Source organism: Aquarana catesbeiana, linkage group LG07, assembly GCF_042186555.1.
Source record: "Aquarana catesbeiana isolate 2022-GZ linkage group LG07, ASM4218655v1, whole genome shotgun sequence".
NCBI lineage: Eukaryota > Metazoa > Chordata > Amphibia > Anura > Ranidae > Aquarana > Aquarana catesbeiana.
Genome location: NC_133330.1, coordinates 259,508,069 through 259,526,222, shown reverse-complemented (window position 1 = coordinate 259,526,222; position 18,154 = coordinate 259,508,069). Strand labels below are relative to the sequence as shown.

Below are 18,154 nucleotides of genomic sequence, written 5' to 3'. Positions count from 1 at the left end.
CCAACATCTGTCGGAAAAAATCCTAGGATTTTGTTGTCGGAATGTCCGAACAAAGTCCGACCGTGTGTACGGGGCATAATTGTTCATATCCGTATCGGCCATAGGGCTTCGACTATAAGTAGGAAGGCCAGTATGGTGGCCTGAATTTATGGGAGGAGCCCGGGGGGTATTTAACCAGCCCGCTCGCCTGTGGTCTTTGTCGGTTTCCTGTGCACGGTACCCACACTCCCATCCCCTTTTCAGGGCATTTCTCAAATTCATTTCTCTTCACAAAATATTCATTTCTAATCTAGGGTATGCCCCCTTATTTTAGTATACCGACCATCAGACCAGGGCACACTTCAGGTCCATTTCATGTTGTAAGTCTTATGGTAAGTCTAATTGTTCATATCCGCATCGGCCATAGGGCTTCGACCATAACTATATAATTGCAATTCCTGCTCACCTACTATGTCATAAATAAGACCAGGCTGTTCCACAATAAATCAGACCAGGCTGTTCTGGCAATTTGTGTGATGACATCATGTCTAAAGCCTCCTACACACGATCGGATTTTCCGCAGACAAAACGTCAGACTTTTGTCCGCAGGGCGTTGGCCAGGAACTTGTCTTGCATACAAACGGCACACAATTGTCGGCCAACAAACACGAACGTAGTGACGTACTATGAGGTTTTTCGGCTGTTTAGCGCCACCCTTTGGGCACCTTCTGCTAATGTTGTGTTTGGTGAGCAGCGATTCCGAGCATGTGTGTTTGTACTTTGGACTTTTGTCTGACGGACGTGTGTACACACGATCGGAAAATCTGACAACAGACAACGGAAAATTTCTAAGCCTGCCATCCAACATTTTACCGTGGAAAATCTGCAACAATTGTCCAATGGAGCGTACAAACGGTCGGATTTTAGGCCAAAAGTTTGTCAACACACAATTCCCGGCGGAAAATCTGATCGTGTGTACGAGGCTTAAGACAATTTTCCTCTGTGCAATGTTTGTATTAGATGGTACTGATGATATAGGAGCCACAGCAATTTTCATTATGATCGTGTGAATGTTTGTCACATCCACACAACGAACATTTAATACATAGACCCCATAGTGAGTCACTACAAAAGACATAAAAAAAAGAAAAAACACATTGGGGGGGATTTACTAAATTTTGTGCACATAGAACCTGGTGCAGCTGTGCATAGAAACCAATCAGCTTCTATTGTGAAAGCTTAATTGAACAAGCTGAAGTTAGAAGCTGATTGGTTACTATGCACAGCTGCACCAGATTCTGAGTGCATCAGTTTTAATAAATCTCCCCCTTGTCATTTGCCAGATTTAATAGACAAATATTTGGTTTTAAGTTAACAATGTCAAGTTGTTTATCTTGTAGGAATAAATAAATTTAAAGGAAAATACTTCCACAGTAGAGAGTATAAAACATCCAAAGGTTTTAAAGGAAAACGGATTCTTGTTGTAGGATTGGGAAATTCAGGAGCAGATATAGCTGTGGAGCTTAGTCGTACTGCATCTCAGGTAGGATCAAATATTTTCTATGAATCAAATGAAATAAAGTAAAAAATTTTATACTTGTATTTGTTGTTTGCATTAGCTTCTTTCACAAACCTTGTATATACAAAAGGCTTCTTGTACATGGACATTTGCAAGCATAACACTTGTCTAACATAAAATTCTCACCTTTTCCCAGGACTGTACATGGGGCGTACAGCTGACCATAGAAGTCAATCGCTCTATGCCCCTGTACTCATGTAAATGAGAAACTTCTGCATATGGAAAATATCTTGTGCATGCACAGGAAACACTGACACACAGGGGCATTGGCATTTACACAAGTATAGGGGCATGTAGCCCAAGACCGGGACCAGGGGTGGGCAGGAGGGACAGGTGCCCTGGGCACTGTGGTATCATGCGACGTGGAGGTGCACCACAAGGAGGTTGGGGGAGGGGGAATTTAGGGGGCAGCAGGGGATAAGAATTGTTCTAGAAGGGGAAATTTGGCGAGATGTGCTAGAAAAGGTAATATGGTGGGGGGAAGAGGATGATTGGGGGTATTTGTGCTAGGAGGGGAAATTTGGGGGAGATTTGTGCTAGGATGAGGGATTGGGCAGAATTTGCGCTGGGGTGGGGGGAGAGGATTTGTGCTCAGAGGGGAAATTTGAGGGGTAGAGGATTTGTACTAGGAGGGGGAAATTTTTTTCGGGTTTGGGAAGTGGATTTGTCCTGGGGGCATATGGGGAATGAGAGGATTTGAGCTGGGGGGTGCAAAGATTTGTGCTAGGGGATTTCAGTAGGAGGCGGATTTGTATTGGGAGGAGGGGGAATTTACGGTTAGGGGGTAAGCTTGCAGATTAGTGCTGGATTTTTACTTTTTCTGAGGGGGAGGGATTTTCTGACACATAATTATCATACATCTTGGGGGGGAGGGGTGCGCAACTTAGCATTTTCGCCCTGGGCTTTAGGTGACCTTGTCCCGGCACTGATGTAGCCATCCACTTCCATGGTTGTCTGTATTTCCCACCTGCAACACTCTGGGTGAGGGAAAACGCTATGAATTTTACAATAGGCATATTTTATGCCTGTAGACATCTGTGTGCATGTAGCTGAACTCCAGTTATGGAAAAAAAAGTACTAGCCCTCAACCAACTCCCTGTCCATCTATTTTTTTTTAAGTGGAACTACACTGCATCTGAGCACCACAAACCAAAAACATTTTTTAACTGCTTGCTGACTGTATACTATACATATATATGGTGGCAAGGCGGCTCTCCTGTGCAGAATCACGTACTTAGTACGTAATTCTGCACTTTTGGGTCTTGGGCACGCATGCTTCTATTGGACACAGCAGGAGGTGATCTGCAGGTACCACAAACTCGATGTCCGCTGGCACCCGCCGTTTATTAGGCAGAGAGCCAGAACAGTGATCTGCCTCTGTAAACAAGGCAGATTTCCATTCTGTCAGTAGGTAAGGCATTGATCCTGTGTTCCTGCAAAGCAGGAACATGGATCACTGCCTTGCCATGGTAAAAACACCTCCCCCACAGTGAGAAAACACATTTTTAGGCACACAGTTAACCCTTTCATTGCCCCTGATGTTAACCCCTTCCCAGCCAGTTTCATTAGTTCAGTGACACTGCATGTTTTTAGCACTGATCACTGTATTAGTGTCACTGGTCCCCAAAAAGTGTCAAAAGTATCATAGTGTCCAATTTGTGCGCCGCAATATCGCAGTCCCACTATAAGTCGCTGATTGCTTCCATTACTAGTAAAAAATAAAAAATAAATTAAAATTCCATAAATACAGTGCCTTGAAAAAGTATTCATACCCCTTGAAATTTTCCACATTTTGTCATGTTACAACCAAAAATGTAAATGTATTTTATTGGGATTTTATGTGCTAGACCAAGACAAAGTGGCACATAATTGTGAAGTGGAAGGAAAATGATAAATGGTTTTCATTTTTTTTTCCAAGAAATATGTGGAGTGTGGTGTGCATTTGTATTCAGCCCCCCTGAGTCAATACTTGTAGAACCACTTTTCGCTTCAATTACAGTTGCAAGTCTTTTTGGGGATGTCTCTACCAGCTTTGCACATCCTAGAGAGTGAAATTTTTGCCCATTCTTCTTTGCAAAAGAGCTCACGCTCTGTCAGATTGGATGGAGAGCATCTGTGAACAGCAATTTTCAAGTCTTGGCACAGATTCTCAATTGGATTTAGGTCTGGACTTTGACTGGGCCATTCTAACACATGAATATGCTTTGATGTAAACCATTCCATTTTATCTCTGGCTGTAGCTTTAGGGTTGTTGTCCTGCTTGAAGGTGAACCTCCGCCCCAGTTTCAAGTCTTTTGCAGACTCTAACAGGCTTCTTCTAAGACCCCATACACAATATTAGGTTTTCTGCAGATTTTTGCCTTCAGATTTACCCTAACCATGTAGTGCAAGTGCCTGCCTGATTGCATACAAATTGAAACTCTTAAGGTTTGACCTCATATTATATGATTTTGGTGATTCTAAAAACAAAAATTTGCAGAAAATCTAATAGTGTGTATGGGGCTTAAGATTGCCACTCTTCCATAAAGGCCAGATTTGTGGAGTGCACGACTAATAATTGTCCTGTGGACAGATTCTTCCACCTGAGCTGTGGATCTCTGCAGCTCCTCCAGAGTTACCATGGGCCTCTTGGCTGCTTCCTTGATTAATACTCTTCTTGCCCGGCCTGTCAGTTTACTTGGACGGCCACGTCTTGGTAGGTTTGCAGCGGTGCTATACTCTTTCCATTTTCAGATGATGGATTGAACAGTGCTCCGTGAGATGTTCAAAGCTTGGGATCTATTTTTATAACCTAACCCTGCTTTAAACTTTTCCACAACTTTATCCCTGACCTGTCTGGTGTGTTCCTTGGCCTTCATGATGCTGTTTGTTCAGTAAGGTTCTAGCAAGCCTCTGACAGCTTCATAGAACAGCTGTATTTAAACTGAGTTTAAATTACACACAGGTGGACTCTATTTACTTATTAGGTGACTTCTGAAGCTAGATTTTAGTTAGGGGTATTAGACCCCTTTCACACTGTAACGCTTTGCAGGCGCTACAGCACTAAAAATAGCGCTTGCAAAGCGCCCTGAAACAGCCGCTGCGGTCTCTCCAATGTGAAAGCCCCGAGGGCTTTCACACTGGAGCGGTGCGCTGGCAGGACACTGAAAAAAGTCCTGCTAGCAGCATCTTTGGAGCGGTGAAGGAGCGGTGTATACACCACTCCTTCACCGCTCCTGCCCATTGAAATCAATGGGGCAGCGCGGCTATACCACTGCTGCAGCGGTGCTTTGCAGGCAGTTTTAACCCCCGCTAGTGGCCGAATACTGCCGCTAAAACAACGGTAAAGCGGCACTAAATATAGCACCGCTTTACCGCCGATGCCCCAGTGTGAAAGGGGTCTAAGAGTAAAGGGAACTGAATACAAATGCACGCCACACTTTTCACATATTTGTACAATTTGGAAAATCATTTATCATTTTCCTTCCACTTCACAATTATGTACCACTTTGTGTTGGTCTATCACATAAAATCCCAATAAAATACATTTACGTTTTTGGTTGTAACATGACAAAATGTTGAAAATGTTAAGGGGTATGAATACTTTTTAAGGCACTGTATATCATATAGTTTGTAGAGGCTATAACTTTTGTTCAAATCAAATAATATATGCTTATTGGGATTTTTTACCAAAAATATGTAGCAGAATACATATTGGCTACATTTATGAAAAAATTTAGATTTTTTTACATTTTTTATTAGATATGTTTTATAACAGAACTAAAAAAATGTTTTGTTTTTTTTTGTTTGTTTAAAGCGCAAAAAATAAAGACAGCAAAGGTGATCAAATACCACCAAAAGAAAGCTCTATTTGTGGGGAAAAAAGGGACATCAATTTTATTTATTTAATTGACAGTTAAAATAATGCAGTGCCGTAGCGCAAAAAATGGCCTGGTCATGAACGGGGGGTAAATCTTCCGGAGGTCGAGTGGTTAATTCACTATTAATATGTAAGAGCAAACTCCCCATCCATCCATGTCTCCATGCTTTATATTGCTGAGAAATCAATTTGAAAAACACCCCCTAGCAGTTATGGCTGTGGCCATCTTGAGTAAGGCCAGATGATTCATGTAGCATTTACTTCCTGGAATCCATTTGCCATTAGGTCAGACATGCAGGCAGGAGGTTGTGCTTAACTGAGAAAGCCCCTCCGCCCCTCCTGAAGAAAGAAACCAGGAAGTAACTGAAGAAATGTAAAAAAAACAAAAAATGTTTAAACAAGTAAATATATTATATTTTGCTATCTTATTTACTAATGCTAGTGCCATAAGGAATGTCAATGTTTTTTTTTTTAAATCGGAGATAATGTTTATTAAGCTTTAACAAGCAAACAAAGCATGCACAACCAAACTTCATATCAACAATAAGATTCCAAGTGAGTCAAGTGCATTACAAGTACAATACAATAAGCTCTCCCCAAACCCATACCCACACAGTAGGCACATCCATATAACACCCAGAAAGAATAAAAATAGATGGAAACTTGTTGCAAAGGGTGAAAGATACCTCTTGGGACATAATAAAATAAAAATTAGCCCAGGATCCTATCTGGCACCAACTCAGCAGGGGCAAGTCCTGGCACTGTGAACCAGTCACCCCATAACCTGTCTAATTTAGTCAGGCTCCCTCTGTGCTGAAAAATATAGTATGTATGAATGTGAGTTAGGGACCTTAGATTGTAAGCTCCTTGAGGGTAGGGACTGATGTGAATGTACAATGTATATGTAAAGCTCTGCGTAAATTGACGGCGCTATATAAGTACCTGAAATAAATAAAAAATAAAAAAAATAAATATCTTTTTCCAGTTGGGGGGTATAACCCATATTAAGGATCTATTCTTTGTGGGTGGGGGTCCTTGAAGATTTCCACAAAACACACCTGGTAGGTTCAAGAGGAACTGTAATGTGAAATACCGAATTTATAGTGTTAATCACTGCTGCCTAGTAGTGATGCAGCTTGGGGCATCTCCACAGTAGATGGATAAGGTCACCAGTCACAGTGGTACACCTAGCACAGAGTAGGTTTTGTAGAATACCCATGCAGCCATAAAGGAGTATAAGAAGCTTGAAGCACAAGCTTGGGCAGCATTAAGAGAGATATGCAGGACAGAGTCTAGGGCAGTGATGGCAAACCTTGACACCCCAGATGTTTTGGAACTACATTTCCCATAATGCTCAACTACACTGCAGAGTGCATGAGCATCATGGGAAATGTAGTTCCAAAACATCTGGGGTGACAAGGTTCGCCATCACTGGTCTAGGGTGTTGTCCCAGAGCTCATCCTCCAAGGGGCCCACATCTTGCTCCCATTTGTCTTTGGCATTACATGGGTAACCTTCCAAGTAGGAGGGTAGTAGCATACCATAACAGTCTGAAATAAAACACTTTGTGTCCACCACAGAATGACTATACCTATACACGGGTGCAGGGGATAGAGTCCAATCAGTGGCCTGAGTGCGATCAGCGTGTCTGAGCTGCAAGTAGTAAAATTGCATCCTGGAGGGGAGGTGGAAGGTGGATTGCAGGTCTTCGAATGAGCAAAAATTGCCATTCTGAAAGACCCACTTTAAATGAGTGATACCCGATCTCTTCCACATCCCTGCACAGGGCAACTTAATCAATTCTTCATATGCAGAATTGCCCCAGAGTGGACTATACTCCATAAAACCCATAACACCTGCAAGGAACGCACCTTGGATCAGATTTTTTGGATCAAAAAGTAAGTAGGTTAGAGCCTATATGAGGAAGAAAAGCAAGAGGCTTCAAAGCCCACGGGTATGTCCTGAACCTTCATATGGTGACTCATGATGGAGTGTGCAGATGGGGATAATGAGCTAGTGGAATTTGGTCCATTCGTGAAGGACCCAAAGAGGTGCTGCATTTGGGATGCCAAATAATACAACCACGGGTTAGGAAGTGTAACTCCACCCCGGTCTTTACCAATTGAATTCTCGGGGACTTATCTTTCCAAAGCAGAGCACTAAAAATAGTGTTGACTAGCCGAAAAATACAGAGGGGGATCAATACTGGGGAATCATGCAGCAAGTAAAGAAGCTGGGGCATAAGGATCATCTTGATAAGATTAGTTGTCCCTATCAGAGAAAGCCACAATTTATTCCAAATGGTAATCTTAGCTTTGAACCTATGTAGAATAGGGACAATGTTAAGTGTGCAGTAATCTGTTATGGTAGGTGAGATATGTATGCCCAATTATTTGAACGTTTGGACTACAGGAACAGGACAGGATGTGGATAAAGTCGGGGAGACTTCTACGTCAATAGGAAGAAGAGCAGACTTGGCCCAGTTGATCGTTAAACCTGAATATGATCCGAAAGTATTTATTACCTCCATAACCTCTTTAAGGGAAGTATCCGTGTCCCCCAGAAAAACATATAATCTGCATAAAGGGTTATTTTTTCACAGAGCTCTCCATAATCAAAACCAACATTCCTAGCATCCTCCCGTACTATAGCTGCCAGGGGCTCAATAGCGAGGGCAAAGAGTAATGGGGATAGAGGGTACCCCTGTCTAGTCCCCCTACCTAGACTAAATGACTGTGAAATCCTACCCCCCTCTCTAATGGAGGCCACGGAGGCACTATACAGGAGTTGGACCCACAAAATAAATATCTCCAAAACCAGTGTCAGGAATGTTAAATCTTGAAATGTAAGGAACAGAAGCCGGCCGACTAAGATTTGTTAGTGAATGATTTTCTCTCAGAAAGTAATGGTTTTACCAGTGCAGAGAGTACAAAACCCATATCACACTCTTTAAGAATATCTTTTCCTAGTATTGCAAGCCTGGAAATATCGAGGAAAGATTTTGTTTAAAATATGAATCATTAAGTGTACACTCTCCTTCACTTATTTGTTCATGTCCTGGAAAATATGTCATCTCAAAGCAGAGTTCCACCCAAAAATGGACCTTCCTCTTATCCGGTTCCTCCCTCCACTCCGGTGTCACATTTGGCACCTTTCGGGGGGGGCAGATACATGTCTAATACAGGTATTTGCTCCCACTTCTGGGGAAAGGTCGCCGCAGAATCCATGGCGATCTACACCCTGTCCAGCCCCTCCTTCGTCCCCCCGCTGTCTTCTGGGAGACACACAGGTCCCTGAAGACAGCAGGGACCAGTCAGAACACGCAGCACAACTTGCTCATGCGCAGTAGGGAACCAGGCTGTGAAGCCGCAAGGCTTCACTTCCTGATTCCCTTACTGAAGATGCTGGCGCCTACACCCAGAGCCGAGGGATGGGTCGGCTGCGGGTGAGGACTGATGACTTTTAATTTTTTTTTCAAGCGGAATTCCGCTTTAACATAAAGTCTATCTGTTTTCTTTTTGCACATGATGGTTATTTTAGGACACAAGTATTTTACTCTTTGCAGGTATATCTTAGCACTGGGAGAGCCTGTTGGGTTATAAGCCGTGTATTTGATCAAGGTTATCCATGGGATATCTGTTATGACACACGGTTTCAGACTCTGTCGAGGAATAAACTGCCAACTTCTACTGCTTTATGGCTGTCGGAGAAGAAAATCAATGAATGGTTTAACCATGCTCACTATGGTCTTCAGCTTAGAGACAGGTATCATTTTGCTAGTTATGTTTATTTTACTGGTGATTTATTAAAGCAATATTAAACCCAAAAGCAAACATTTATTATATTGTAGCTTATTCTTAAATGTGATGGTTGAATTTGTTTTCTTTTTTAGGCTTTCTTTTTGCCTAAACAAAAAGAAAAACGAATGTAGCTGCCATATTTAAAGCTTGGTAAGCTGTAATATATTACATTTTTGGTTTGGGGTTTAATACCACTTTAAGGCCCTGAAACTATATTTGATTTATATTACAGATTTCTATGGACTATTTTATTATTTTATATTTCTCAGTGCTTTTGCCTGTTTGAGTCAGCAAGGAAACCTAAGAAAACGAACGAAAAGAAAAGTATTAATGCAAAACAAAGATATCTTATACATTTTCTTTGCATATTAACACAGCAATATTACAAAATATAGCACGAAATATTTTACATGCAGATGTGAAATTCACATGTAATGTAGGCTGCAGGCAGATGCCTGCAGGTGGCGCTCATCTGCAGGGACAAAGAAGGTGAAGGAGGAAGTTGAGAGGAACTTATACTGAAACTATATTTGATTTATATATTTTTTTTATATTTTTATATATTTTTTTATATTTATATTACAGTTTTCTATGGACAATTTTATTATTTTATATTTCTCAGTGCTTTTGCCTGTTTGAGTCAGCAAGGAAACCTAAGCATAGACATGAAAAGAAAAGTATTCATGCAAAACAAAGATATCTTATACATTTTCCTTACATATTGACATAGCAAAACAGGAGTGTGCACAAAATATTTTACATGCAGATGTGAAATTCACATGTAATGTAGGCTGCAGGCAGATGCAGTCTATTTTCTCCACTGCAGGTGGCGCTCATCCGCAGTGACAAAGAAGGTGAAGGAGGAAGTTGAGAGGAGCTTAGATCCTCTAGGGCAGTGATAGCGAACCTTGGCACCCCAGATGTTTTGGAACTATATTTCCCATGATGCCCATGCACACTGCAGAGTAGTTGCGCATCATGAGAAATGTAGTTCCAAAACATCTGGGGTGCCAAGGTTAGCCATCACTGCTCCAGGGTCTCCTTGATCACAAAGAGGCAGCATCCAATTGGATGCTGGCATCCCATGTGACTTTGGTGGCCATCTTGGGTCAGGCAGAGTCTATTTAGGACCCTGGCTTTGTCGTGCATTTCCGTTAGTGGTGTTCTAGAGGTCCCCCCATCTGTCAGGGGCAGGTAGAGGTTCTGCATGAGTAGGGAAAGTGCAGGGACACGCTATCCATCCTAGATGCCTCCCCATCTGGGTATGGACTGGCCAGGCCACATTCCGCCCCTCAAGACAGACACTGTCAGTACACCTCAGATCTAATGCTACTATTCATTGCTGTACATCCTGTGAGTGTGCCCGGTCCCCCCACCCCCACCCCCCAGGCTTGTTGGTCATTACTAAACTTCTATTTCAATACAGTTCTGTTTTTACAATTGGACTCTGAGTGTATATGGCCCCCATGTGCTGAGCTGAGCAGTGTGTGCATCTATAGACACAAACAGCATAGCTTGGCATCAGTCCCTCCTTACAGGATTTGATTGACAGCATCAGGAGTAGGGATGAGCTTCGTGTTCGAGTCGAACCCATGTTCGACTCGAACATCGGCTGTTCGATCGTTCGCCGAATTGCAAACGTTATGGGCCGTTCGCGCTAAATTCGTGTGGCGCGTCACGGCCCATAATTCACTGCGGCATCGCAGTGCATTGCTGGCTGATGATTGGCCAAGCATGCACTATGACCCGCATGCTTGGCCAATCACAGCGCCGTCAGTAGAGAGAGCTGTAATTGGCCAAAGCCAGGGTGGCTTTGGCCAATTATGGCTCAGGGGATTTAGTACACACCCCACACTATATAAGGCCGCCTGCACGGCGGCCCTGTGTAGTGTGTGTTCCGGTGTGCTGAGAGATAGAGAGAGAGAGAGAGAGACAGTGTCATTTGATTTGAGTTAGATAGATTAGGCAGAACAGTCAGTCAGTTAGCTGCACTTACAGTGTATTGTGTATATATATGCATCCCAGGTGTTGCATATATATATATACACTGTATTCAGTTTAGCTAGATCCGTTCCTGTTATCTTCTATCTAGACTATTTACATTTAATGCAGTGCGTCCTGCTCACAGTGTTCAGCTAGATCCGTTCCTGCTATTTACATTTAGTGCAGTGCGTCCTGCTCACAGTGTTCAGCTAGATCCGTTCCTGTTATCTTCTAGACTATTTACATTTAGTGCAGTGCGTCCTGCTCACAGTGTTCAGCTAGATCCGTTCCTGCAATTTACATTTAGTGCAGTGCGTCCTGCTCACAGTGTTCAGCTAGATCCGTTCCTGCTATTTACATTTAGTGCAGTGCGTCCTGCTCACAGTGTTCAGCTAGATCCGTTCCTGCTATTTACATTTAGTGCAGTGCGTCCTGCTCACAGTGTTCAGCTAGATCCGTTCCTGTTATTTACATTTAGTGCAGTGCGTCCTGCTCACAGTGTTCAGCTAGATCCGTTCCTGCTATTTACATTTAGTGCAGTGCGTCCTGCTCACGGTGTTCAGCTAGATCCATTCCTGTTATCTTCTAGACTATTTACATTTAGTGCAGTGCGTCCTGCTCACAGTGTTCAGCTAGATCCGTTCCTGCTATTTACATTTAGTGCAGTGCGTCCTGCTCACAGTGTTCAGCTAGAGCCGTTCCTGCTATTTACATTTAGTGCAGTGCGTCCTGCTCACAGTGTTCAGCTAGATCCGTTCCTGTTATCTTCTAGACTATTTACATTTAGTGCAGTGCGTCCTGCTCACAGTGTTCAGCTAGATCCGTTCCTGCTATTTACATTTAGTGCAGTGCGTCCTGCTCACAGTGTTCAGCTAGATCCGTTCCTGTTATCTTCTAGACTATTTACATTTAGTGCAGTGCGTCCTGCTCACAGTGTTCAGCTAGATCCGTTCCTGTTAAATTCCTACTGACAGGCAGGCTTGTCTGGTTACAGTATATAAAGCTACCTGAAGAAAATTACAGGTGTTCTATTTGATCCTATTAGTACCACGGTCAGGCAGCTAGACTATTTACATTTAGTACAGTGCGTCCTGCTCAGTGTTCAGCTAGATCCGTTCCTGTTATCTTCCTACTGACAGGCAGGCTTGTCTGGTTACAGTATATAAAGCTACCTGAAGAAAATTACAGGTGTTCTATTTGATCCTATTAGTACTACGGTCAGGCAGCTAGACTATTTACATTTAGTACAGTGCGTCCTGCTCACAGTGTACAGCTAGATCCGTTCCTGTTATCTTCCTACTGACAGGCAGGCTTGTCTGGTTACAGTATATAAAGCTACCTGAAGAAAACTACAGGTGTTCTATTTGATCCTATTAGTACCACGGTCAGGCAGCTAGACTATTTACATTTAGTACAGTGCGTCCTGCTCACAGTGTTCAGCTAGATCCGTTCCTGTTATCTTCCTACTGACAGGCAGGCTTGTCTGGTTACAGTATATAAAGCTACCTGAAGAAAATTACAGGTGTTCTATTTGATCCTATTAGTACCACGGTCAGGCAGCTAGACTATTTACATTTAGTACAGTGCGTCCTGCTCACAGTGTTCAGCTAGATCCGTTCCTGTTATCTTCCTACTGACAGGCAGGCTTGTCTGGTTACAGTATATAAAGCTATTTGAAGAAAATTACAGGTGTTCTATCCCAGCTTAGTGCAGCTACAGGCCATTAGTATGTCTGGAAGGCCAAGAAGGAGAGGCAGACAGTCACAAGCCAATAAGAGAGGGCAAGCAGGCTCTGTGTCTAGTGCTGGTCGTGGAGACGGTGCATCCTCATCAGCACGTGGCCATGGGACACGCTTGGCCTTTTTTTCGGCAGCTGGCCGTGTTGAGCCGCAACATGCGGAAGACTTGGTCGAGTGGATGACCAAGCCGTCCTCATCCTCCTCATCCTCTCTCACCCATGCCCAGGGTGCTTTGTCTGGCAAAGCAGCGGCCTCTTCCCTCAGCTCAATGTCATCAGTGACTCCTTCCCTAGCTCCACCATGTCCTCATGAGGATTCCCTCGAACTGTTTGACCACAGTGTTGGGTACATGCTCCAGGAGGATGCCCAGCGTTTGGAAGGCTCTGATGACGATACTGAGCTCGATGAAGGCAGTAACATGAGCATAGACAGAGGGGGTGCCCAAGAAGGACAGCAATCTGGCAGTCATGCTCCCCCTGCTGCAGCATACTGCCAGGTTTGCTCCAGTGATGAGGAGGGAGGGGATGATGAGGTCACTGACTCAACGTGGGTGCCTGATAGGAGAGAGGAGGAGGAGGAGGAGGAGGAGGAGGCGGCGGCACATCACCAACGAGGCAGGATGCCCTCCAGGGGCCAGCCTAAGGGCAGCACATTGACTGCATCACACCCCAAAGCTCCACATGTGCAGGGCGCTGCAGTCTCTGCGCATTATTCAAAAAGTTCTTTGGTGTGGGCCTTTTTTGAGACGAGTGCATCAGATCGCACCGCTGCTATTTGCAACATATGTCTCAAGCGTATCTCGCGTGGCCAAAACATCTCCCGCTTGGGTACCACATGCTTGACCAGACATATGTTGACCTGCCATGCAGTTCGTTGGCAAGCGTATCTAAAAGACCCACACCAAAGAACAAAGAGGATCTCTCCTTGCTCCTCATCAGCTGAGATTTCCAACCCCACTAGACCTTCAGTCCTCTCTGAGACCTGCAGTGAGAGGAATGAAGGTGTAGAATTAGGTGTGTCACAGCCAAGTACTTGTGGGCAATCTGCTTTTGGTACACCGACGTCAGATTGTACCAGGCAAATTTCCCTGCCCCAGCTGCTGCACCGCCGAAAGAAGTTTGCTCCCAGCCATCCACATGCCCAGCGGTTGAATGCTAGCTTGGCAAAATTGCTAGCACTTCAACTGCTGCCTTTTCAGTTGGTAGACTCTGCCCCCTTCCGTGAGTTTGTGGAATGTGCGGTTCCTCAGTGGCAGGTACCCAAACGCCACTTTTTCTCACGGAAGGCGATTCCGGCTCTCTACCGGCATGTGGAAGGCAATGTCCATGCCTCGCTGGACAGGGCGGTCAGCGGTAAGGTGCATATTACCGCTGACTCATGGTCCAGCAGGCATGGACAGGGACGTTACCTAAGTTTCACGGCGCATTGGGTGACTCTGCTGGCAGCTGGGAAGGATGCAGGACAAGGTGCAGTAGTGTTGGAGGTTGTTCCGCCACCACGCCTCCAAAATGCTGATTGTGACACACCTCTCTCCTCCACCCCCTCCTCTTCTTCTTCCTCCATGGCCTCTTCCTCGGAACCAGCGGTGCTCCGTAGGCGTTCAAGGGGCTACGCAAGTACGCAGGCCAAAAGATGCCATGCGGTGCTTGAGCTGGTGTGCTTGGGGGACAGGAGCCACACTGGGGCAGAGGTTCTGTCAGCTCTGCAGGGGCAGGTTCAGAGGTGGTTGACGCCACGCCAACTTAAGGCAGGAATGGTGGTTTGCGACAATGGCACCAACCTCCTCTCTGCCCTCCGACAGGGACAAATGACCCATGTGCCCTGTTTGGCTCACGTCCTTAACTTGGTGGTGCAGCGGTTCTTGGGCAGGTACCCGGGCTTACAGGATGTCCTGAGACAGGCCAGGAAAGTCTGTGTGCATTTCCGCCGGTCATATAATGCCAGTGCTCGGCTGACGGACCTCCAAAAGGAGTTTAACCTGCCCAAGAACCGCCTAATCTGTGACATGCCCACCAGGTGGAACTCAACGTTGGCCATGCTGCAGCGGCTGCACACGCAGCAGAGGGCCATCAATGAGTACCTGTGCGACTATGGCACCAGGACAGGGTCAGGGGAGCTTGTTTTTTTTTCCCCACGCCAGTGGGCCATGATCAGGGATGCATGCACTGTCCTGTCACCATTCGAGGAGGCCACGAGGATGGTGAGCACTGACAGTGCATGCATCAGTGACACTGTCCCCCTTGTCCACCTGTTGGAGCACACGCTGCGTGGAATAATGGACAGGGCACTTGAGGCAGAACAGAGGCAGGAAGAGGAGGACTTCCTTAGCTCTCAAGGCCCCCTTTATCCAGACAGTGTTCCTGCGTGCCCGCCGATCACACAGGAAGAGGAGGAGGAGGAAGAGGAGGAGGAGGAAGATTGTGTCAGTATGGAGGTGGAGCCTGGCACTCAGCATCAGCAGCAGTCTTTAAGGGATCAGTCCCAAGAAACACATGGACTTGTACGTGGCTGGGAGGAGGTGGCAGCGGACCATGTCGTTCTTAGTGACCCAGAGGACTCCGGACCGAATGCCTCAGCAAACCTACGCTGCATGGCCTCCCTGATCCTGCAAAGCCTGCGTAAGGATCCTCGTATTCGTGGTATCAAGGAGAAGGACCAATACTGGCTGGCAACCCTCCTTGATCCACGTTACAAGGGTAAGGTTGCGGACCTTATCTTGCCATCGCAGAGGGAGCAGAGGATGAAACATCTTCGGGAGGCCTTGCAGAAAGGTCTGTGCAACGCGTTCCCAGAGACTGGGAGGTTACAAATTCCTGTTTCTGGACAACGTGTTGCTGAGGCTTCGGTCAGTCAAAGAAGGAGCGGTGGAGAAGGTGGCCGTCTGACCGATGCGTTCAGACAATTTTTTGGTCCGCAGCCCCAAGGTATGATCGGTTCCAGCAACCATCGCCAGCGTCTGTTTTACATGGTGCAGGAATACCTAGGGGCAAGATCAGACTTGGACACCTTTCCCACCGAAAATCCTCTGGGTTACTGGGTCTTGAGGATGGATCACTGGCCAGAGCTTGCACAGTATGCAATTGAGCTACTGGCCTGTCCTGCATCCAGCGTTCTTTTGGAACGCACATTCAGTGCTGCTGGAGGCGTGGTAACCGATCACAGGGTGCGTCTGTCCACCGACTCGGTCGATCGGCTGACCTTCATAAAAATGAATGAGTCTTGGATCACCACCAGCTACCAAGCACCTGATGCTGATGTAACCGAATAATTTTTTTTGAAATCTCAGATCCCTTCAAAGACTGCCTATGCTGATGCTGAGTGACTATCCCTGAGTAATTATCCTCTTCCTCCTCAATCATCACGCTGATAGCTTGTAAGAACATTTTTGGTTCTGGGCGCCACCACCAGTGCCTAAGGCACAATTTTTCAGCCCCTGTTTAACAGGGGCGTGTAATTACAATTTTTGATGTAATACTTTGCAGCAAGGCTCGTTCCTGCATTCCAACTAGAGTGTCTGTGAGGGGTTGCAGTGTTGTGGCACCAGCACCAGTGCCTAAGGCCCAATTTTTCTGCCCCTGTCTAACAGGGGCGTGTAATTACAATTTTTGATGCAATACTTTGCAGCAGGGCTCGTTCCTGCGTTCCAACTAGAGTGTCTGTGAGGGGTTGCAGTGTTGTGGCACCAGCACCAGTGCCTAAGGCCCAATTTTTCTGCCCCTGTCTAACAGGGGCGTGTAATTACAATTTTTGAAGCAATACTTTGCAGCAGGGCTCGTTCCTGCGTTCCAACTAGAGTGTCTGTGAGGGGTTGCAGTGTTGTGGCACCAGCACCAGTGCCTAAGGCCTAATTTTTCAGCTCCTGTTCAACAGGGGCATGTAATTACAATTCTTGATCTAATATTTCACAGCAGGGCCCTGTGAGGGCTTACAGTGTTGTGGCCACAGCAACACCTAAGGCCCAAATTTCTGCTGAGTATATAGGGCAGGACCCTACTTTCAAACATCTAACTTACAAACGACTCCTACTTGCAAACGGAAGGAGACAACAGGAAGTGAGATGAAATCTACCCCTAGGAAGGGAAATTCTCTCCTGTAAGAGTTAATATGGGAAAACAATTTCTCCTTTCCACTGATGCTTTCCAATCCTTGTTCCACAAAAAAACCCAAATTTTCAAAAAACATTTTTCATTGGGACAAAAAAGTGAGGTGAAATCTTCTGAAGAGGAGGAAAGACAGCAAAACAAATGTCACAGGGGTGATAACCCTTCCCTATGTTTTCCAAAAAGCTTAGAAAAGATTTTTTGGCTGGAGCTAAACACGTTAAAAATGTTCAAAATTACAAAGAGATTCTACTTAACAACAAACCTACAGTCCCTGTCTTGTTTGCACCGCCTGTATACTGCTGTTCAGAGTATATAGGGCCTGGTGGCCCCACACCTTTCCTTATTTTAATTTGGGTGCGGGGTTCCCCTTAATATCCATACAAGACCCAAAGGGCCTGGTAATGGACTGGGGGGTACCCATGCCGTTTGTCTCACTGATTTTCATCCATATTGCCATGACCCGACATGACATTAAACCCGCAAGCAGTTTTAAATGAGATTTTTTCCTTTAAAAATGACATTTGGTGCAGGGACTGTTCTAAACATGGGAAACACGCGTCACTTTACAGGCATACTATAGACACCCCCCAGGTACGATATTTAAAGGAATATTTCACTTTTTTTTTTTTTTACTTTAAGCGTCATTAAAATCACTGCTCCCGAAAAAACGGCCGTTTTTAAAAGTTTTTTTTGCATTGATACATGTCCCCTGGGGTAGGACCCGGGTCCCCAAACCCTTTTTAGGACAATACCATGCAAATTAGCCTTTAAAATGAGCACTTTTGATTTCGAACGTTCGAGTCCCATAGACGTCAATGGGGTTCTAACGTTCGTGCGAACTTTCGGTCCGTTCGCGGGTTCTGGTGCGAACCGAACCGGGGGGTGTTCGGCTCATCCCTAATCAGGAGACAATGGTTTCCACTGCTGCCTCTGTGCCTGTGTGAAAAGAGAGCGAAAGCAGTGATGGGTATTAGGGGAGCTAAGGGGGTGATGCACTTACTGTGACATTTTTACCCTTAATGCAGAGAATGCTTTAATGTAAGAATGTCTTGCCTTTAGAACTAACAGAACTTGGTAATCGTCCTGTTGAACATATTTTATTTCCCTATGGT

At 45.1% G+C, this 18,154-nt stretch overlaps 1 pseudogene; it reads left to right on the top strand.

Moving 5' to 3' along the window:
• The window catches only part of LOC141102969 (dimethylaniline monooxygenase [N-oxide-forming] 2-like), a 135,006-nt pseudogene that overhangs the window by 102,482 nt on the left and 14,370 nt on the right, over positions 1-18,154 (top strand).